This window comes from Scylla paramamosain, chromosome 5 (genome assembly GCF_035594125.1).
Source record: "Scylla paramamosain isolate STU-SP2022 chromosome 5, ASM3559412v1, whole genome shotgun sequence".
Lineage (NCBI taxonomy): Eukaryota > Metazoa > Arthropoda > Malacostraca > Decapoda > Portunidae > Scylla > Scylla paramamosain.
In genome coordinates, this window is record NC_087155.1 from 7,715,379 (window position 1) to 7,739,191 (window position 23,813).

At 41.0% G+C, this 23,813-nt stretch overlaps 1 long non-coding RNA gene across 8 annotated transcripts in view; it reads right to left on the reverse strand.

Annotated features, from left to right (window-relative positions):
* Positions 1–41: 41 nt before the first annotated feature.
* LOC135100480 (uncharacterized) overlaps positions 42–23,813 on the reverse strand; it is a 61,562-nt gene continuing 37,790 nt past the window's right edge. For 6 of the 8 annotated variants that reach the window (XR_010268725.1, XR_010268727.1, XR_010268723.1 and 3 more), the window contains 2 exons: positions 9,315–9,480; positions 55–190 (listed from right to left, as the gene is read on the reverse strand). This is a non-coding gene — a long non-coding RNA (uncharacterized LOC135100480). Of the gene's footprint in view, positions 191–9,314; positions 9,481–23,813 lie in introns of all 8 variants that reach the window. The other 2 variants (XR_010268730.1, XR_010268726.1) reach the window with 2 other exon arrangements.

Genomic DNA, 23,813 nt, shown 5'->3' on the forward strand with positions numbered 1-23,813 from the left:
CTGGTTCAGGACCATCTTGAACCATCATATATACTTGTCAAATACAAAAGAATAACATTGAAAGGTAGAAAACTGCCCCGCAGACATCACATTCAGGAAGTTCTACTGCCCCACAGACATCACATTCAGGAAGTCCTGTGATGGGTTCAGTGGCTTTCCTCCTCTTTGGAACAGTATCTGGAAAGAATATCTGCAGCATATTTTAGGTAAAAAAAAATTGCCTTGAGATGTCTACATCACATGTCACATCAATCACATTATTTTTGATAAGCAGCAAAACATGTCTTTTCTCAACTGTTGCCTTCTTCTATTCCATTTTGGCCACCATGAGTAGAATAGCAAAAATTAGGAAAAAAACAACAAACTGTCCTTTTTATGGATACATTCAGAGATAAGGCTGTCTCAAACTATCCATTGTAACATTGGTTTTATCTAAAGAATGAGATGCCTATCATGTAATTCTTGATTTAATATACAAAAATGTGCAGCAGTTACCTTCTATAAGTCGTTCTCATACAGTTTCCCTTTTTTTATATATAAAAATCACCTATGTATCTAATAAAAAAAAATATTAAATTAATGCAGAGGTCTTGCTCTAAATTTCAGAAAATAACTAACTTTGCTTACAAAAGCCTCACTTATTTAAAAAAAAAAAAATCACAAGGCAGACAGATACCTACATAATATGTAGTACATGCCACATACAGTCTAACAGGGACAAGCAGACAACATAGCACAAGAGCAATGTAAGACTGAGAAACCTTGTGATGCTGGTCTAACAGGGACAAGCAGACAACATAGCACAATAGCAATATGAGACAGAAATCTTGTGATACTGGACTAATATTTTGAATCACTGTTATCCTTCCTAAGTTGATTAGACATACCTTAAGAGAAGAATTCCACAGCTGAATATAGCTTGAAAGGGATACATATAAGAGAAGAATTCCACAGCTGAATATAGCTTGAAAGGGATACATATAAGAGAAGAATTCCACAGCTGAAAATAGCTTGAAAGGGATACATATCTGAACTGCTTGGCTGCCACATTGATGGTATCTGCTACCCAGCCAATGGAATCTTTTCATCACTCATTAACACACCACACTGACTGGTCATCCTTACTTCATAATTTACCATCACATTAATGTTTAACTGAGAGATAAGTATTACTAAATGGTATCAGTGAAATTTGGGAGGGCTGAGGATATGGATGTAAAGCAAGGGAGGCAAAGAGAGGGCTGGCCTAAGATGATGCTTCCTCCCTTATTAGCCATATCCTTGAAAACAGTCTCAAACTAAATGTAAAGGAAGTACAACCATTCCTCAACATTGATAGTTTAAGTTAAACCATTCTAAAAATCTGCAGGGAAGCCCAATACTAAGTTAAAGGTCTGGGTGTAAATGAGTTTCCCTGAGCACTTTTGTAGCCAAGTATAATGCTCATGGCTAACTACCCCACATTTTCCACTTGCAGTAACAAATTAGTGTCTACATCTCTGTGGTGGCAGTGGAGGTTAGTTATACTTATGTTGCTGTAACTGGCTATGCTCCACAAAGGGCCAGGTATGCATTGCAGGTGGTCGAGTATGTTTGCACCAGCATCACCACCACCACTACACTCCCCCACACTGGTAACCTCTCCTCATAAGATAGCAATTAATAACCATTAAACCTAGATAAGTCTTCAAGGTTTTGTAAGACTGAGTGAAATTTTAGCTATTTTGCTACAATGATACACTTTTCTTGAATTTCATTTAATCTTTACTTATGAAAATTTTATGAAAATTTTAGTGTGGTCAAGTAACACCCTCAAGATGGTAACACCCATCATTGCTGCCCTCCTTCCTACTCTCCCCAATGCTAATTCTTAACATGTTCATATTTAAGTGTCCTGTAACTTCAAACTATGATATTAAAAGCATTTGATCACAGAATATTTCTGACTTATAATGACTTATCTTTCATTTCTGAGTATGTGTGACTTTCCTAACAGGACACCCTGTATATATACCATCATTAAAATAAATAAATAAATAAAAAATAATAATGTACATGTAATAAACTTTTCAAGCTAACTAATGGTGATTCAAGCTGCCATCACTGTAGTTACTACTAAAGAGTTGGAAAGTGCATGAACTGTTGGATATGCTGAGTGAGAAAGTATATGTGTGCTGTGTTAGGGTACTGGTCAAGATGTGTGTGTGTGTGTGTGAAGAGGGTCACTTTGAAGGCAAAGGCACATACCTAAAGGTGAAGGCAAAGGCACATACCTAAAGGTGAAAAGTGAAACGGTGAGGGATGTGTTCAGTGATGTTTATGCTATATAGCATGAAGTTAAAAACTGTGTATATTAAGATAGTAAAAGATTGTGTGGAGGAGGCAGTGGGTCAGCAAATAGTTCCTCCGTAAGTGGGACGGGCTTGAATGAAATGTGAGCTGAGTCAAGTGAAGGTAGGTTTGAGTTTGCAAGCCTAGTCAGATGGAGGTAGGCTTGTGAGAACAGTGAGCCTAGTAAGTTAAGCAGGTTCAAGTTAAATGCAAGTCTGGTGTAGTAGTGACATGGAGAGTGCAATGAGAGCAAAACGCACCACCAGTGAATATGGGATGAAGGTACATGCGTCTATAAAGGACATGTGCCGAGACCTGGCAATGCCAGTATTCCTCAAGAAATATCTTTCTGAGCACACCTAACACTGCAATGAAAGACTTCACTAAAAAGTATGGAGAAAGGCATCTAAGGACGAATTTACTGGGCTTCACTAAATTTATTTTGTGTCCCACACAATGAACTGGGAACACAGATTCAGGTATTAGGCATCTAAGGTCAAATTTACTGGGCTTCATTAAATTTATTTTGTGTCCCTGACAATGAACAAATTCAGGTATGAGGCATCAGATTTGCTTTGGTGCACTGGGTTCACCAATTCTACTACTGCTGCCCAAGAGAGAAGTGGTAAAAGGAAGACACACCAGGCACTAAGGAACAAACAGAAGAGAAGAACTGATGAGAGAAATAAGGAAAGCAAGAAAGGAAGGAATATAAACAAGTACAAAAATAATGTTAACTAAGATGGGGCATACAAATTGGTGGTAAAATTCTTCCTCCTCACCCATGTACGTATTTACATTCTGTCTCACATGATTTCTCAGTCATATGTAAAGGAAAATATTTTTTCATCATACTTTTTAGTGTACATGAAGATAAGCAAAACTTTACCTACAAATTTTCTCAAGCCCTTCTTTTCCTTGGGGATCTGATGGGGCCATATAGGCTATGGTGCCACAACCTCTCATTACTGAAGGTGCTGATACCAGATATGTAGGTAGGCTGATCAGATTCTGGTGAAATGCTCTGTCCTCTGAAGGAAGACCATAACCATGGCATGCTTTGAGTATCCTGAAGGCCAGGCCAGGATATTGAAAATCCTACAGGAGATCTGCTTAAATTAGTCTGTGGAGGTGGAATGATATAAAATAGAAGAGTGTCATGTAGTGGAGTGGTGGTGAAGACAGTGTAGCAGATATTCTGGAGTGTCTGGCTGTGTAGGACACCAGGGACAATAAGAAGTGTCTGTCAAGTCCATGTTGTGCAGATCGGCATTGAGATGTGTCCACGCTGGATCAAGGAGTGTTGTAAACTCAATAACCCAGCAGTGACCTCACTGAACGTTTCCTTTTGTGTCTCATAACACAAGGTGGTAGTCACATGCCCTCTGAAGACTTTACACAAAACTACATGCTATTTGGTTCTGATTTTCCATGGAATGAATACCGTTTCCATGTCAGAGACCTGTCTCTGTGTGCTGAGCACATAACAGGTGATAGTATCTGGCATGGTAATGTATATTCCTCACTCTTTCTCTCATTCTAAATCTTCCAAACTTTGGTTTAACACAGCCTATTCTCGCACTATACACGATAAAGAAGTGGCCCACAAAAGGTACTTGAGCCTTCCATCACCAGAATCTCATGCTCTTTATATTTCAGCCTAGAATCATGCCAAGTCTGTTCTCCAACTAGCCAAAAACTCCTTTATTAATAGTGTCAAAATCTTTCAAGATCTAACTCCCCTCATGACTTCTGGCACCTAGCCAAAAAACATTTCCAATAACTTTCCTTCTACAACCTTTCCCTGCTTTATTTCAACCTGATGGCACCACTGCCATCTCATCTATTTCTAAAGCTGAACTCTTTGCTCAAACCTTTGCTAAAAACTCTACCTTGGATGATTCAGGGATTGTTCCTCTCTCCTCCATTCTCCAACTACTTCATGCTACCCATTAAGATCCTTCACAGTGATGTTCTCCATACTCTCACTGGCCTTAACCCTCAGAAGGCTTATGAACCTAATGGAGTCCCTCCTACTGTTCTCTAAAATTGTGCCTGTGCTTGTACCTTGCCCATCCAATCTCTTCCAACTCTATCAACATCTACCTTTCTTTCCTGCTAGAAGTTTGCCTACAGGCAGCAGACACCTGCCGAAACAATAATTACTCCCAGTGAGGTCTAAAGCACTGTTCAGGGGGTGCTGTGAACTTGTCATTAAACCCAGCTGTGACCTCACTGAACGTTTCCCTTTGTGTCTCACAACACAAGGGGGCAGTCACAGCCTGCCCTCTAAAGACAACTCTCTTCCTCCTCACAAAACTACAAGCACCTAATAACACACACACCCTTCACCCAAAAATTTTAAAATCATCATGGCAACTCCTACACCAGCCTCGGAGTCCCCATCTGGGGAGGGGACCATAAATGTCCCCAGGTCGGACTGCCTTTCTGTCGACGACCCTAAGTGTCTTGACACCCCCCTCAACTTTTTCTTCATTAACTTCTGCAACATTCGCGGTCTAAGATCTAATTTTCAATCTGTAGAACACCACCTCTCCTCTTCTAAACCTCATCTTCTTTTCCTCACTGAAACTCAGGTGTCTGAGGCAACTGACAGTAGCCCCTTTTCTGTTCCCTCCTACTTTCTCTATCCTCATTTTCGATCCAAAGCTGGATGCTGCGTTTATGTGCGCAATGACTTAACCTGCTCTCGTGCCCACGCTCTTGAATCTTGCAAGTTTTCCACCATCTGGCTACGACTACAGAGTCACTCTCATACTAAATTTATCTGTGCTGTATACCTCTCTCCTAACTCTGACTATAAGAAATTCTTTGACTACTTAACTTCCAAAGTGGAACACATTCTGACCCTCTTCCCTTTTGCAGAGATCTCCATTCTTGGAGACTTCAATGTTCACCACCAGCTTTGGCTTTCCTCTCCCTTCACTGACAATCCTGGTGAACTAGCCTATAACTTTGCTATCGTCCATGACCTAGAGCAATTGGTGCAACACCCTACTCGTATTCCTGACCGTCTTGGAGATATGCCCAACATTCTTGACCTTTTCCTGACCTCTAATCCTTCTGCTTATGCTGTCACCCTTTCTTCTCTGTTGGGCTCCTCCGATCACAATCTCATATCTTTATCTTGTCCTATCACTCCAATCCCTCCTCAGGATCCCCCTAAGTGAAGGTGCCTCTGGCGTTTTGCCTCTGCTAGTTGGGGGGACCTGAGGAGGTATTTTGCTGATTTTCCTTGGAATGACTACTGCTTCCGTGTCAGAGACCCGTCTTTGTGTGCTGAGCGCATAACAGAGGTGATAGTGTCTGGCATGGAGGTGTACATTCCTCACTCTTTTTCTCGTCCTAAACCTTCTAAACCTTGGTTTAACACAGCTTGTTCTCGTGCTATACATGATAGAGAGGTGGCCCACAAAAGGTACTTAAGCCTCCCATCACCAGAATCTCATGCACTTTATATTTCTGCCCAGAACCATGCCAAGTCTGTTCTCCAACTAGCCAAAAACTCCTTCATTAACATAAAATGTCAAAACCTTTCAAGATATAGCTCCCCTCATGATTTCTGGCATCTAGCCAAAAATATCTCCAATAACTTTGCTTCTTCTTCTTTCCCTCCTCTACTTCAACCAGATGGCACCACTGCTATCACATCTATCTCTAAAGCTGAACTCTTTGCTCAAACCTTTGCTAAAAACTCTACCTTGGACGATTCTGGGCTTGTTCCTCCCTCTCCTCCACCCTCTGACTACTTCATACCACCTATTAAAATTCTTCACAATGATGTTTTCCATGCCCTCGCTGGCCTAAACCCTCGGAAGGCTTATGGACCTGATGGGGTCCCTCCTATTGTTCTCCGAAACTGTGCCTCCGTGCTTGCACCTTGCCTAGTCAAACTCTTTCAGCTCTGTCTGTCAACATCTACCTTTCCTTCTTGCTGGAAGTTTGCCTTCATTCAACCTGTTCCTAAAAAGGGTGACCGCTCTAATTCCTCAAACTACCGTCCTATTGCTTTAATTTCCTGCTTATCTAAAGTTTTTGAATCTATCCTCAACAGGAAGATTCTTAAACATCTATCACTTCACAACCTTCTATCTGATCGCCAGTATGGGTTCCGTCAAGGCCGCTCTACTGGTGATCTTCTGGCTTTCCTTACTGAGTCTTGGTCATCCTCTTTTAGAGATTTTGGTGAAACTTTTGCTGTTGCCTTGGACATATCAAAAGCCTTTGATAGAGTCCGGCACAAAGCTTTGATTTCCAAACTACCCTCCTACGGTTTCTATCCTTCTCTTTGTGACTTCATCTCAAGTTTCCTTTCTGACCATTCTATTGCTGCTGTGGTAGACGGTCACTGTTCTTCTCCTAAATCTATTAACAGTGGTGTTCCTCAGGGTTCTGTCCTGTCACCCACTCTCTTCTTATTATTCATTAATGATCTTCTAAACCAAATTTCTTGTCCTATCCACTCTTACGCTGATGACACCACCCTGCAATTTTCCACGTCTTTTCATAGACGTCCAACCCTTCAGGAGGTAAACATATCATGCAGGGAAGCCACAGAACGCCTGACTTCTGATCTTTCTAAAATTTCTGATTGGGGCAGAGCAAACTTGGTATTGTTGTGCCTCAAAAACTCAATTCCTCCATCTATCAACTCGACACAACCTTCCAGACAACTATCCCCTCTTCTTCAATGACACTCAACTGTCCCCCTCTTCTACACTGAACATCCTCGGTCTGTCCTTTACTTATAATCTGAACAGGAAACTTCACATCTCATCTCTAGCTAAAACAGCTTCTATGAAGTTAGGTGTTCTGAGACGTCTCCGCCAGTTTTACTCACCCCCACCTGCTAACTCTGTACAAGGGCCTTATCCGTCCATGTATGGAGTATGCTTCACATGTCTGGGGGGTTCCACTCATACTGCTCTTCTAGACAGGGTGGAATCAAAAGCTTTTTGTCTCATCAACTCCTCTCCTCTAACTGACTGTCTTCAGCCTCTCTCTCACCGCCACAATGTTGCATATCTAGCTGTCTTCTACCGCTATTTTCATGCTAACTGCTCTTCTGATCTTGCTAACTGCATGCCTCCCCTCCTTCCGCGGCCTCGCTGCACAAGACTTTCTTCTTTCTCTCACCCCTATTCTGTCCACCTCTCTAATGCAAGAGTTAACCAGTATTCTCAATCATTCATCCCTTTCTCTGGTAAACTCTGGAACTCCCTGCCTGCTTCTGTATTTCCACCTTCCTATGACTTGAATTCCTTCAAGAGGGAGGTTTCAAGACACTTATCCACCAATTTTTGACCACTGCTTTGACCCTTTTATGGGACTGGCATTTCAGTGGGCATTTTTTTTATTAGATTTTTGTTGCCCTTGGCCAGTATCCTTCCTACATAAAAAAAAAATAAATAAAATTTCAACTTGTTCCTAAAAAGGGTGACCATTCTAATTGCTCAAATTACCATTCTATTGCTTTAATTTCCTGTCTCTAAAGTTTTTTAATCTATCCTCAACAGGAAGATGCTTAAACATTTATCACTTCACAATCTTCTATCTGGTCGCCAGTATGGATTCCATTAAAGTTGCTTTACTGATGATCTGGCTTTCTTTAAGGAATTTTGGTGAAACTTTTGCTGTTGCCTTAGACATAACAAAAGCTTTTAATAGAGTCTGACACAAAGCTTTGATTTCCAAACTACCCTCCTACGGCTTCTATCCTTTTCTCTGTAACTTCACCTCAAGTTTCCTCTTGGACTGTTCTATTGGTGCTGTGGTAGATGATCACTATTCTCCTAAATCTATTAACAGTGGTGTTCCTCAGGGTTCTGTCCTGTCACCCACTCTCTTCCTATTATTCATCAATTATCTAAATCAAACTTCTTGTCCTATCCACTCCTACACTGATGATACCACCCTGCACTTTTTCATGTCTTTTCATAGACATCCAATCCTTCAAGAAGTAAAAAAGTTCATACAGGGATGCCACAGAATGCTTGATTTCTGATCTCTAAAATTTCTGATTGGGGCAGAGGAAACTTATTATTGTTCAATTCCTCAAAACTCAATTCCTCCATCTATCAACTTGACACAACCCTCCAGATAATTATCACCTGTTCTTCAATGACAATGAACATCTTCATTCTGTCCTTTACTTATAATCTAAACTGAAAACTTCACATCTCATCTCTAGCTAAAACAGTTTCTATGAAGTCAGGCATTCTGAGTTGCCTCTGCCAGTTTACTCACCCCCCCTCCCCCCCAGTTACTAACTCTGTACAGAGGCCTTATCCGCACATGTATGGACTATGCTTCATATGTTTGGTGGGTTCCACTCATACTGCCCTTTTAGACAGGGTGGAATCAAAGGCTTTTCGTTTTATCAATTCCTCTCTAACTGACTCTCTTCAACCTCTTTCTCATTACTGCAATGTTGCACCTCTTGCTGTCTTCTACCACTATTTTCACACTAACTGCTCTTCTGATCTTGCTAACTGCATGCCTCCCATCCTCCCGTGGTCTCACTTCACAAGACATTTTTCTTTCTCTTATACCTATTCTGTCCACCTCTCTAATACAAGAGTCATCCAGTATTCTCAATCATTCATCCCTTTCTCTAGTAAACTCTTGAACTCCCTGCCTGCTTCTGTATTTCCTTCCTATGACTTAAACTCTTTCAAGAGGGAGGTTTCAATTATACTGTTCTTTTTTTTAACCATTCTATCTAACATCTACATGGGAACTGGGAATAAGTGGGCTTTTTTTTTTTTTGCTCAATAATTGTTTTTTATCCTTGGCCAGTGGCCCTCATGCATAAAAAGAAAAAAATTGAGCACTAATGTGTAAAAGTTTCAAATTGATTGTACAAGTAATAAAACATATAGGAATGTTTGCGGAACAGGCCTATACAGCCCAGATCAAAGTATCTCCTTGATATAACACCTGTAAAGGAGCAGCTCTCCTACTTTGGTGGTCTGTTTATCCAACACACAGACACAGCTCCTCTTGCTTAAGTCCTGCAGATGAGGTGGAATGCCCATTCTACTCTCCTGTGAACCCTTGGGATGTCAGGCCTCTCATTCTCTCCACCACTATGCACCAACGAGGAGCCAGATGACACCAGCCACCACTCTGGAGAGAGATGGGCCACCATGACATGCGTCTTACATCCTCCTCTAAAAAATTCACGAGATGTTTATGTGCTCACTGACATACTTTTCTAGTAGCTTTGTAAGTGATGTTTAAGAAAATAATGTATTTTTTTTTTTTTTTTTTTTTTTTTTTGTAATTTTCTTAGGGTCTAGACTGAGGAGCTAGACAAAATTTCCTCCCCCCCAAAAAAAAATAAGTGTAAGGCCATTACACAAAAGGGAATTTATTTACATTAATAATATATATATATATTTATATATTTTAAGGAGGAGGCAGTAGACACCTGCCAAAATGATAATTACTCCCAGTGAGGTCTAAAGCACTGTTCAGGGAGTGCTGTGAACTTATCATTAAACCCACCAGTGACCTCACTGACTTTGTGTCTCACAACATAAGGGGGCAGTCACAGCCTGCCCTCTAAAGACAACTCTCTTCCTCCACACAAAACTACAAGCAACTAATAACACACACACCCTTCACTCAAAAATTTCAAAATTATCATGGCGACTCCTACACCAGCTTCGGAGTCCCTATCTGGGGAGGGGACCATAAATGTCCCCAGGTTGGACTGCCTTTCTGTCGACGACCCTAAATGTCTTGACACCCCCCTCAACTTTTTCCTCATTAACTTCTGCAACATTCACGGTCTAAGATCTAATTTTCAATCTGTAGAACACCACCTCTTCTCTCCTAAACCTCATCTTCTTTTTCTCACTGAAACTCAAGTGTCTGAGACAACTGACAGTAGCCCCTTTTCTGTTCCCTCCTACTTTCTCTATCCTCATTTTCGATCCAAAGCTGGATGTTGCGTTTATGTGCATTATGACTTAACCTGCTCTCGTGCCCACGCTCTTGAATCTTCAGAGTTTTCCACCATCTGGCTATGACTACAGAATCACTCTCAAACTAAATTTATCAGTGCTGTATACCTCTCACCTAACTCCTCTGACTATAAGAAATTCTTTGACTACTTAACTTCCAAAGTGGAGCACATTCTGACCCTCTTCCCTGTAGCAGAGATCTCCATTCTTGGAGACTTCAATGTTCACCACCAGCTTTGGCTTTCCTCTCCCTTCACTGACCATCCTGGTGAAGTAGCCTTCAACTTTGCTATCCTCCACGACCTAGAGCAATTGGTGCAACACCCTACTCATATTCCTGACTGTCTTGGAGATACGCCCAACATTCTTGACCTTTTCCTGACCTCTAATCCTTCTGCTTATGCTGTCACCCTTTCTTCTCCGTTGGGCTCCTCCAATCACAATCTCATATCTGTATCTTGTCCTATCGCTCCAATCCCTCCTCAGGATCCCCCTAAGCGAAAGTGCCTCTGGCATTTTGACTCTGCTAGTAGGGGGAACCTGAGGAGGTATTTTGCTGATTTTCCTTGGAATGACTACTGCTTCTGTGTCAGACACCCGTCTTTGTGTGCTGAGCGCATAACAGAGGTGATAGTGTCTGTCCAACCCATCAGGGTGTAAACATTTCACGCAGGGAAGCCACAGAACACTTGACTTCTGATCTTTCAAAAATTTCTGATTGGGGCAGAGCAAACTTGGTATTGTTCAATGCCTCAAAAACTCAATTCCTCCATCTATCAACTCGACACAACCTTCCAGACAACTATCCCCTCTTCTTCAATGACACTTAACTCTCCCCCTCTTCTACACTGAACATCCTCGGTCTGTCCTTTACCTATAATCTGAACTGGAAACTTCACATCTCATATCTAGCTGAAACAGCTTCTATGAAGTTAGGCATTCTGAGACGTCTCCACTAGTTTTTCTCACCCCCCAGCTGCTAACTCTGTGCAAAGGCCTTATCTGTCCATGTATGGAGTATGCTTCACATGTCTAGGGGGATTCCACTCATACTGCTCTTCTAGACAGGGTGGAATCAAAAGCTTTTCATCTCATCAACTCCTCTCCTCTAACTGACTGTCTTCAGCCTCTCTCTCACCGCTGCAGTGTTGCATCTCTAGCTGTCTTCTACCGCTATTTTCATGCTAATTGCTCTTCTGATCTTGCTAAATGTATGCCTCCCCTCCTCCCTTGGCCTTGCTGCACAAGACTTTCTTCTTTCTCTCATCCCTATTCTGTCCACCTCCCTAACGCAAGAGTTAACCAGTATTCTCAATCATTCATCCCTTTCTCTGGTAAACTCTGGAACTCCCTGCCTGCTTCTGTATTTCCACCTTCCTATGACTTGAATTCCTTCAAGAGGGAGGTTTCAAGACACTTATCCTTCAATTTTTGATTACTGCTTTGGACCCTTTTATGGGACTGGCATTTCAGTGGGCATTTTTTTCTTATTGGATTTTTGTTGCCTTGGCCAGTGTCCCTCCTACATAAAAAAAAAAAAAGCTTGTAAAACACTCGTATCAAGAATTTAAATTCTTAAAAAAGCAGTACATATTTAAAAGTAGAATCTTAATAATGCATTACCTAAAAAAAAAAAAAAACTTCCTGCATTATTGCCTTAAAAACTTCCTTGTGTTACTTTCTTTCCATGCATGTAAAAGAAGACCTGGAAATGCTTGTCAATTCATGCCTCAATGAAACTAGTTTTCAGCACAGTATATCAGGATGATAACTTTCCATACAGGACTATTCAAGAGATGTTGGATATCTTTGTGAGTAAATATAATGAAGCCACTTCACTATTTATCCTATAACATTCGTGTCTGTACTGTGTGTGCGAGTGTTTGTGTTCGTCATGTCTTCTTTTAAATCACGACAATGTTACCGAATCCAGGCAGCAGGAGGGAGGATAGTTTCAACTATGAGATGCGAGTGAGACTAAAGAGGTGTGGAGGTGAAAGTTAGTCATCAGCTCGGTTAGCTCAATCAAAACACAAGTCAAGATGTATTTCTAAAGCTTTGTCTTTATGATACTGCTATGGTGTGGTCAAGATAGTATTCGAAGCAAATGGTTGGTTGGAGAGATTAGTGGTTTGAGAGGTGGGTACAAGGGCCATAATACTTCCTGCCTAAGGATGTCGACACCCAATAACAAGAACCTTGGTGACAGTGGAGATGGGAAGAAAATTGGAGAGGCCCTCATCAGCATCAGAGGTGGATTCATGAGAGACCATCGGCAATGATATTTTCAGAGCCTTTTACGCACTGGATGGTCAAATCATGAGGCTGAAGGAGAAATGACCACCAGAGAAGATACTGGCTGGTAAACTTGTTTCACTGTAGGAATGTCAGAAGGTTGTGGTCGGTGAATACCTGCAGGGGCTTGACGCTGGCATGCAGGTAGCATTCAAACTTTCGAATCGCTGAGATAATTGAGAGTAGTTCCTTCTCAACAGTTTTGTAATTCTTCTGGTGTCTGTTGAATTTGGCTGAATGATAGGCCACCAGATGATAGATTCCATTCTTCTCCTGTAGGAGGACTACCCCTGAGGCGATGTTGCTGGCATCGGTTTGCAGAAAGAATGGCCAGGAGAAGTCCAGTGCTTGCAGTACCAACTCATGAGCTACGAGATTCTTGAGTTGATCGAATGCCTGCTGACAGTCTGGTGTCCACTCGAATTTGGCAGTTCCACTGGTTAGTCCTGTTAGAGGGGCAGCTGCTTCCATGAAGTTTGGGCAGACCCAGCAGAAAAAACCCGCCATCCTGAAGAAGCCCCATATCTCCCTCTTTAAGGCTGGCACCAGGAACTCCAGTAAAGCAGACACGTTGGCAGCTTTGGAATGCACACAGTCATGCCCCACCTGGTGCCCCAAGTAGGTGACTGTTGCCCCGCCAAATGTAGTTTTGGTCAATTTCATCGTCAGCCATGCCTCCTGCAGTCTGTGGAACATTACAGCAAGTTGGTGGATATGCTGCCCCCAATCATCCGAGAAGATAAGATGATCATCTAAGTACACCGACACTCCGACTAGGTCTTGGATGAGGTGATTCATGGCCTTCTGGAAGGTGGCTGGGCAACTTCCCATCCCAAATGGAGCCACCAAGTAGTGAAAAAGGCCAAAGGGGGTAATGAAGGTTGAAATATCGTGAGCTCTCTTAGTGAGTGTATTTGATAGTAACCTTTTAAGAGGTCAATCTTAGTTACAAATTTGGATTGTCCCACCTCATTGGGTGGGTAAAGGATAGGCATCTGGCACTGTGACAGCATTCACTTGTCTGTATTATGTGCAGAAGTGTAGTTGACCATCTTCTTTGGGGACGAGTATGCATGGTGAAGCCCAAGGTGACTGACTAGGTGCAGCCAACCCCTGTGTGAGTAGGTAATCAACCTCCTTCCTCATCAGCTCTTGTTTCAGAGGATGTAGATGGTAAGGAGTTTGGTGGATAGGTGAAGCGCCTGCTAAAAATTGCATGTCATGAGACATCAAGGAGCACTCTTGTGATGGTTTTGAAAAACATCTTGATGTTGCTCCACAAGTGAAATTATGTCTTGTGCTTGAGAGGAAGATAGGTGGCTGATGTTATTGTGTAGATGTTCAAGTATATATGCGTTACTGGAGGTGTCTTGTATATTTGGAATTGTGTCCGAGTTTACTTGCTTAGTTCCTGAGATCATATTTGACGCACAAGGAACAGGTAACACTGCAGTTGGAGAGTCCGGTGCAAGCCTTTGGTGCTTGTATAATTTGAGCAAGTTAACATGAATTAATTGTGAAGACTTACAACGATCAGGAGTCTCAATTATATAATTTGTATCACTTACTTTCTTGAGGATGTCATATGGACCATGATACTTTACCTGTAAGGGAGAGCCAGGAATAGGTATAAAGGCACCCTTGGTCACCCTCTTTGAAAATTCTTACTTGAGTGGCTCTATCAAAATGAGCTTTCATCCCACATTGTGTTTGCTGGATTTTAGAGTGAGCAAATGAATGGACTTTATGAAGGGTGGATTTTAAGTTATCCAAATAGTGGGTGACCGTGACAAGCCTATGGACAGTGGAGTCAAGTAGCTTGTCCTTAACAAGTTGTAGGGGTCCCTTCACTTTCCTACCAGATAATTCAAAGGGAGAGACACCAAGGGTCTCGTTGGGTGTTTCTCTAATAGTGAACAACATGAAGAGCAGTGCCTCGTCCCATTCCTGGTCCTGTTTGTAACAAAACTTTTGTAACATTGATTTTAGGGTTTGATGACACCTAGCGTACCCTGAGACTCCGGATGGTACGCAATCGCTAGAGTCTGAGTAATACCAAGTTCAGTTAAGACAGCATGGAAGAGATCACTCAAAGGTGGTAAACACATGGGTGAGTCTAGACACAATAGTTTTAGCACTGATGTTCTTAATAGAGAAAGCCTCAGGATACCTAGTAGTTGGGTCAAGTACAGTTAGGATGTATTGGTTACCCTTCTTGGTTTTTGTTAAGGGCCCTACAACATCAATGATTATTTTCTGAAATGGTTCTGAAGGAACCTGTAAAGGTTGTAGGGGGTAAGGAGGGATGGTTTGGTTAGGTTTGCCCACAACTTGACATGTACGACATGAATTGACATGCAAGACTATGTCCTTCCATTGACCTGGCTAATAACAATGGCTCATTATTTTATCACAGGTTTTCATGATACCTAAGTGTCCAGCAACATTTTCATGAGCGATCTCTATCACGGGTGTTCTCAAGACTCCTGGCAAGACTATTTGATGGACCTCAGCCCGTGCTGAATCATCATTAAGTTTAGGTGGTTTATACACTCTCATAAGGATGTCACCCTGGTAGTAAAATGATGGGTAGTGAATGATCTGATCCTTAGGAATGACTTGGGAGTGAAACTTGGTTAATGATTCAGTCTCTTTTTGGGTCACATAGGTGCATAGGCCAGTGAACAATTGATTTAGGTTTACTTGGGCTGGAGGATTCAGAGGTTTGGGCAAAGACTGAGCAGCAACGAGACTGTTCTGGGCAGCTCGTGCTCGGGTCACAGCACAAACCAGAAACAAATTAGATTGTTCCTGCTCAAGTTCCCCCTGCAATATAGGAGTGGTGAGTCTTTAATGACAAGGGGTGGAAAGACTGCATCACTAACCAAGTCATTAGCCAGTAAAAACTCAGCATTAAGTATGGGCAAAGACTGATCTAGTACTACTGACCCCAACAATCACTTCTCCCTTCACTATAAGACTGTCAAGGTGTACTCTGGATAACGGGATTAGAAATGGATCATGAAAATCCTTTAAATACACCTTTTCACTAGTGTATCTTTCTTCAATCTCAAGGACTGCTGATTTTAGTACAAGTGACTGGCCTCCAGCAATATCCCCTATGATATTTACTGGGTATTTTAGATTATCACCAAAGGAGACTGATCCTTTTGACATAAATGGGGTAAATAACTTTTGGAGAGAGCTGTTTTTGTGATTTTAAATGAGGCCAATTATGTGATAAAAGCACCTTTTGCTACTTTGCACTTGGGAATAGGGCAATCTCTTATGAGGTGGCCAGGCTTTTTGCGAAATGAATACAATGGAGAGAACTTGTTACTACTAACAACCGACTTGCCACTGTTTACAGCACCTGCACTGGACTTTACAATTGACTCTGCCTTCCTCTCTCCCACAGGACCTGGACGGTGAATCAGTGAAAACATCTTGGCAGTTTCAGCATCTTTAAGTAAGTCTGTCTCGTCTCTGCTAGTGATGTGCATTATAACTGAATGAGGCACCTTGCATTTAAATTCCTCTAAGGTGATCAAATTTACTAGCTGGTTATGTGTGGTGACTAAAGCCGACTTAAACCACTTTTGCAACACTCTGTACTTACCTGATGCGAACTCCAAGTATGTCTAGTGTTGGAGTTTAAGATTCCTAAATTTTTGTCTATAACCCTCTGTTGTAATGGAATATGCCGCTAGAATACCTTTCTTAACTGAGGCATAATCAGAATTATTTTCTATACCTCCCAAGATTTTTTTATTTTTTTATGTAGGAAGGACACTGGCCAAGGAGGGGAGAGAAAAAAAAAAAAAAAAAAAAAAAAAAAAAAACACTGAGATGCCAGTCCCAGAAAAGGGTCCAAAGCGGTAGTCAAAAATTGAAGGATAAGCGTCTTGAAACCTCCCTCTTGAAGGAATTCAAGTCATAGGAAGGTGGAAATATAGAAGCAGGCAGGGAGTTCCAGTTTACCAGAAAAATGGATGAATGATTGAGAATACTGGTTAACTCTTGCATTAGAGAGGTGGACAGAATAGGGGTGAGAGAAAGAAGAAAGTCTTGTGCAGCAAGGCCGTGGGAGGAGGGGGGAGGCATACAGTTAGCATGAAAATAACGGTAGAAGACAGCTAGAGATGCAACATTGCGGTGATAAGAGAGAGTTAAAGCTTTCTCCCAGTGACTTTGGGCTTCAGAAGCCATGTTCAATCCTCCTGAGGCAATTCAAAGTGTTCAGCAGAGGATTCAAACTCCTGAAAAAATTTTGGGTATCTTGATCTGAGAATTGTGGTAAGAGGGACAAATATTTAGTGATCTTAGCCTTGTTTGGAAGTTGTTTTTGCAATACGAGTAACTGGTGGGCTCTTTCTTTCTCTGCTTGTTTCTTCTCATGTTCTCTTTGTCTAACCTCATGTTATCTGTAGCCGCACCGGCTGGGCATCAATTGGCTCTCAGGTGATCTGTTTTACTGATCACACCCATCATCGTAGGGTCGAGGAAAGGCAGTTCTCTCTCTGACGTTTATTGATGAGGTAGGCATGACCGTAAGAACTGCGAACAAGTTCTCGGTCTCAATTTCTTACAAAATAACATTATACACGGATATTAAACACTTTCAACATATTACAATATTCATTAACAATACATGCAATTGACTTGGCACTATGACAATCAGTTTTTACTACAAAATTAAAGTATTTACCTCGGTCACCATCCTGCCCGTCTTTGTCTGAGCGCGACTTGGCCATGAGTGATGCCCGCAGGCGACTAGCAGGTTAACCCCACACTACCAACAAGTGAGCATCGGCTTCGGTGCTTAATATAGCATTGAATACTGATACTTACACATATTACACGTTTTCATGCAAATAGAAAACTATTGAACATTTCACTTATAAATGCCGAGGAATAATGACATGAGGTACATACGCTTTACATACAGTAACATGGCTCCCCTAAATTGTGTAACAATTTACCTTAAATTAAGATTAGTATGTACCTTAAAACTAGGATTAGCACATAATATGTTTTGTTACACTGGCTCCTTGGCGGGGATGCTCCGGTCTATTATTATGCATTACCTGCTAACAGCAATACTAGACTATGTATTGGCCCCTCTATGATGGTCCTGTTTGCCTTTATGTGTCTTCCCTGGTTGTCAAGATTACAGTCTGAAACCAGGACCTTAACCTTTCTTACTAGGCCATCATGATCAGGAGATACTTCTGTTACTCTTCCCAGTTTCCACTGGTTCCTTGCTAAATTCTGATCTTTGATGATAACTATGTCATTTACACTGAGATTCCTCTTTGGTGTTGTCCACTTATTTCTAAGTTGTAGGAATTGCACATACTCCTTTTTCCACATTATTATATTCAAGTTCTCCCTTCAAGAGTTTATGGATTCTAACTGACACCACTGCTGCTGTTAGTTCTAGTCTGGGAATTGTCATGGTTTTTAGAGGTGTGACACGTGACTTTGCCATTACTAATGCACAATGAATTTGGCCAGTCTTGCTAATTAATCTAATATATGAGCACTGGCCATATCCCTCTTGACAGGCATCTGAAAAGTGATGGAGTTCAACCTTTTCTACTTCCCCAAAGTCATCAGGTTTGTAGCATCTAGGTACCTTTAACTGATCTAGTTTGTGCAGCTCATCCTTCCATTTTATCCATTTAGGTTTGACATAATCTGGCACCTCATCATCCCAATCAACTGCATTCTTACATAATTCTTGTAAAATTTGCTTTCCAGTCAGTATGAGAGGTGACACTAGACCTAATGGATCATATATAGAGCTCACTGTTGACAGAATACCTCTCCTGGTGAGTGGCTTGTCTTTCAGCTTTATTCTAAATTGAAATGTGTCAGATTCTATGCACCACTCAACTCCCAAAGTTCTTTCTATAGGCAGTGTGTCTTCATTCTTACTAAAATCCAAACTTTTAATTCCATCTGCTCTCTCATGAGGAGAAATTGCAGCTAATACATCTTTGTTGTTTGACAAGAACTTATGAAGGTTAAAACCTCCCTTGTAACATAATTCTTTGCTCTGCTGAATAAGAGTGACAGCTTCATCCATTGTAGCTACTGACTTCAAACCATCATCAACATAAAAGTTGTTTCTTACAAACTTGGCTGCATCAGATCCACACCCGTAGTCATCTGCAGCTTTCTTATGTGCAAAGTTAGCTACACTTGGATATGATGTAGCTCCAAACAGGTGAGCTGTCATCCTGTATTCAGCTATCTCATTATTAAGGTCACCATTTTCCCACCAAAGGAATCTTAACATGTCTCTGTGTTCTGGGTTGACCTTCACTTGATGGTACATTGCCTCTATATCACATACAAGTGCAATGCTTTCTTGCCTAAACCTACACAATACTCCAATAAGTTTGTTGGTAAGGTCTGGGCCTTGTAACAGGTGACTGTTTAATGACTGGTTCCTGTAGTTTGCACTACAGTCAAATACAACTCTCAACTTCTTTGGCTTTCTTGGATGATAGACTCCATGATGTGGAATGTACCAGACCTTACCATCATTCCTAACTAAATCCTTTGTCGGTACAACCTCTGCATAACCCTTTGTAATCATATCATCCATGAACACTTTGTAATCACCTTTGTGTTGATTATCCTTCTCAAGTTTAGCTCTTAACTTCTTGAGTCTCTGCTCTGCTAATAGTTTGTTGTTTGGAAGCTTGACCTTATCATCTTTAAGAGGAAGGGGCAACTCATAATGGCCATCCTTCAGCTGATGTACTCCTTCTTTCATCTTACTCATAAACCTTTTATCTTCATATGATAATGGAGTGTCAGCTGACTTTCTATCACTGAAGTCAAGTTCAAACATATCTCTCACTTGAGAAGGATTAATCATCTCTTTGGTTTTAGTAGGAAACACTAAGAAATTAACCCTCTTTTCTTCATTGATTTCTACTTCTTGTGTCACTGTTCTGTAGACTACCACTGTATCTTCCAATGGACTTGAATGTGGTGAGATTTTACCAATGATCCCCCAACCTAGCTCTGTCCTACGAGCATAGGGATGCTTCTTACTATCACCTGCTATTTGCTCTTCTGCCATAATGGCTTCTGCACAATCAAGACCAATGAGAAGTCCTATGTCAATGTTTGGGTCATATTTCATTAGTTTGTCAGAGATTGCCTTTAAGTGGGGCCAGTCACAAGCAGTCTCAGGCCTTGGTATCTGACTCCGTCCAGCTGAAATGTTTTCTGTTGAATATGCTGAAGGGACTGATATTTCCACTTCTTCATTATAACCTCTTACTTTAAGTCCATGAATTTTGATAGAATCAGTGATTTGTTTTCCACTTATTGTGTGGATATTGAGTGACACTGATGGTCCACTAACTCCCAATTTATTCAGAGTGCTTTCCTTGATGAATGAAGCATCAGACTGCTCATCCAGCAGGGCATACACTAAAAATTTATTCTCTTCGTTACTAACATGATGTAACCATACAGGAACTATCATGGTGTGCATGTCATGTGTCACTGATTCTGTAACTTTGACCTTATTGGCTACTACTGTGGGTTTATCATCTTTAGGCTGAGTTGCTTGTGCTGGCACCTTTTGGCTCTCAGTTCTTGTCATGTCATCATTGTGAAGAGCTGTGGGATGGTATCTCTGACATACTTTACAAACTTTCCTTCTTCTACAATCCTTTCCTTTGTGACCCATTTTTAGACACCCTGTACATAACCGTTTTTCTTTAGCAAATTTGTACCTAGTATTACCATCAAGTTTGGCAAATTCCTTGCAATCATCTAAATCATGATCCTTTGTACAGTAGTGACAGAATCGTCCTTTCCTTTCCTGGTCCTTGGGATACTGTTTGTTGGCTTGTACATTTACTTTACTTTGGAATGACCACATTGGTTTTTCCTCAATTGATTTAGCCATGAAAGTTCTACTCCCTCTATTCTTTGTCATGATGTTTGATTCCCTTGGTTTCCAATTGGTTGCCCATGTTTGAGTTTTGATCCAGTCATTTACTTCCCTACTTACTGAATTCCAGGAAAGAAATGGATTGCTTGCTCCTTTTGCTTCGTTCTGGACAAATTCACATAACATTTCAAAGGGTGGGTGGTGCTCTTCATTGCTACTAGAAGTGTTATTACTGTTAGTATCAAGATATATCATCGCTTGCTTTCTCCAGTCATGAACAACATGTTCAGGGAGTTTTGCTAGCACCTTTCTCTGCTCTCTAGGATCATTCAGAAATGACAAATAAGAAGTGTGTTTCATTGCAGCTAAACAGCACTTCAAAAAATCTGAGAAAGCTGTTAATGCTGGACCATTATGCGGAGAGATTGGTAGCCAATTCATTAACTTATTTGTGTAAGCATCAGCTATGATGCTTTTGTTTCCAAATCTATCACTAAGAATTTTCTTTGCTTGCACATAGTCAGCATCAGAGTTAAAGTGCATTAACATTTTAATGGCATTCTTTGCCTCACCAGTTGTATACCTCTCTAAGTAGGCAAGTCTCTCTTTACCAACAGAAGTTTTAGACTCTACATAAGTTTCAAAGTTTTTCAACCAACTTGGAAATTCCATGGGTTCTCCATCAAAAGTGTTAGGCTCTATTGGAGGGAGGCTCCACTTGGGATCAGGTATGTTGATTGCAAAGGTTCCCCCAGGATGGGAAAAGGATTGATGATTCTGTCTCACATTATTCACATTATTAGGCATGTTGACATTATGAGTGTGTCTACGAGAGCTTGGTACAAGACTTTGAGCTGTAGGGTTGAGATTTATTACCTGAGGTTCACTAAATATTTGTCCATCTACTTCATTTGTCATCAATTCATTATCTCTATTGCAAGAAGAAGGTTTCTGTGGGTCATGGAATGTAACATATTTGTGAGGCATGGCATTGTCACTTTGTTGATTTGCAATTGCTTGTGCTTTCATTTCATTTTGTGACTCTATGTATTGTTGAAGATAACTTTGCTTCTCTACACTTTCATCATTACCTGGAAGCATTTTTACTTCTTCAACTAAGCTAAGAGCATTAAGTTCAGCACTAGCAACTGCTAAATCTCTCTCTTTCTTTTTCTTTGAGAACATTGCTTCTGCCTCTGCTTTTGTCTTAGCTAACATAACTTCTGCCTCTGCTAAACTATCATGATATTCCATTTCCTTTCTAAGTCTGGCTACCTTTGCTGCTACTTCTTGCTTTCTTTGTGCTGCTGATGAACGTGATGAAGTAGATGAGACTCTAGAATGTCTAGACCGTTTGCTGGAACAAATTGATCCTCTGTCATTCTTTAACTCCTTTCTTTTACATTCTATACTTTCTAATATTTCATGGTGAACTTGTTGATTGTGTTCCAGCTCTTCATTTAGCTCCTCTGACCTTTCTGGCTCTAGTTCCACCAGCTTTGTGTATTCCACATAATACTGCTGAAATGCCTCTATTACTTCACTTGACATGGGCTCTAATTCAAAGGGGCTAATTACAATTTTTAATCCTTTCTTAATTTTGCTGGTAACACTGCTCCATTTACGCTTACAGGACTCTGCTCTTCCTTTGGTTACACTGACTTGATATTCTCTTCCTTTATCGGTTGGCACTCGCTCCCTGACACTAACTTCTTCAATACAAGTTTGATCCCTGTCCACTTGCTCACCCTCACCTTCCCTAAGGCCATCTACGGCATTAATTTCCTCAGTATCAGACATATCTAACAACTTAATTATGTCAATACTGAGACACTGAAAGAGCAATTTAAAATTACCACTCTTAATACTAGCTAATTGTGGGTAATTTTCACTTAGGCTACTCAATTCAGTGCACATACATAATATTATAATCTCTTGCCTGTGACCATGGGTTCTACAAAATGGTGGCGAGGCACAGTGGGTAGAAGGGAGTGGTTGTCGTCAAGGGTAGAGCTGACCCCGGGGCCTCAGAGGTCAACCTATAGGCTTACGTCAGCGTCCCCTCGTCCTGTGACTCACTCTTGCTACGGTTTCACATGGAGCCAATTTCTTGCTTGTAGGTCGAGTTCTTACTGTAGCCGCACCGGCTGGGCATCAATTGGCTCTCAGGTGATCTGTTTTACTGATCACACCCATCATCGTAGGGTCGAGGAAAGGCAGTTCTCTCTCTGACGTTTATTGATGAGGTAGGCATGACCGTAAGAACTGCGAACAAGTTCTCGGTCTCAATTTCTTACAAAATAACATTATACACGGATATTAAACACTTTCAACATATTACAATATTCATTAACAATACATGCAATTGACTTGGCACTATGACAATCAGTTTTTACTACAAAATTAAAGTATTTACCTCGGTCACCATCCTGCCCGTCTTTGTCTGAGCGCGACTTGGCCATGAGTGATGCCCGCAGGCGACTAGCAGGTTAACCCCACACTACCAACAAGTGAGCATCGGCTTCGGTGCTTAATATAGCATTGAATACTGATACTTACACATATTACACGTTTTCATGCAAATAGAAAACTATTGAACATTTCACTTATAAATGCCGAGGAATAATGACATGAGGTACATACGCTTTACATACAGTAACATTATCTTTGTTTCTCCCTCTCAGTCTTCTCATACTCTATCTGCATATGCAAGGTTTTCATTTTAACTTTCTCTATTTCTAAAAGGATAGTAGGATCTTTAGTCTGACTATCTCAAATCCTTTACTAGGGTTAGGTTCTTTTCCAAGATAAGTTAAAATGAGTGTCATGAGGTCATCTTTTCGAATGTCATGTTGGAATGGAATCTCATAATCACCAGCAATGTATTTTATTGATTCTTGGTTACTTTGGAGGCTTTAAGTTCTTCTACAGAAGGATTTCCTACAAATTCTTTATGGTCTAAGAATTTCGCCATTTTGATGTACTCACTTGAGCAGAAAAGTGAAAAGATTTGGTGTCAAAACTCTGCCACAAGTTATCTCCTAAGTTTCACTTGAGTTAAAGCTCTGACATAAGTTTCGAGAGGATTATTAACCACAAGGATGGGATTTGCACCCTTGGACACGAGTTAAGAGAGAGAGAGAGGGGCGCAACCCCTGACGAGCCTTTCCTTCACAGACATAACTAGCCGTAGGTCAGTGAATGATGTATTTCACTTCCAACAAACAAGAGCTGGCTTAAAGTACTCTTTTGAATTTAGATTGGTCTAGTTA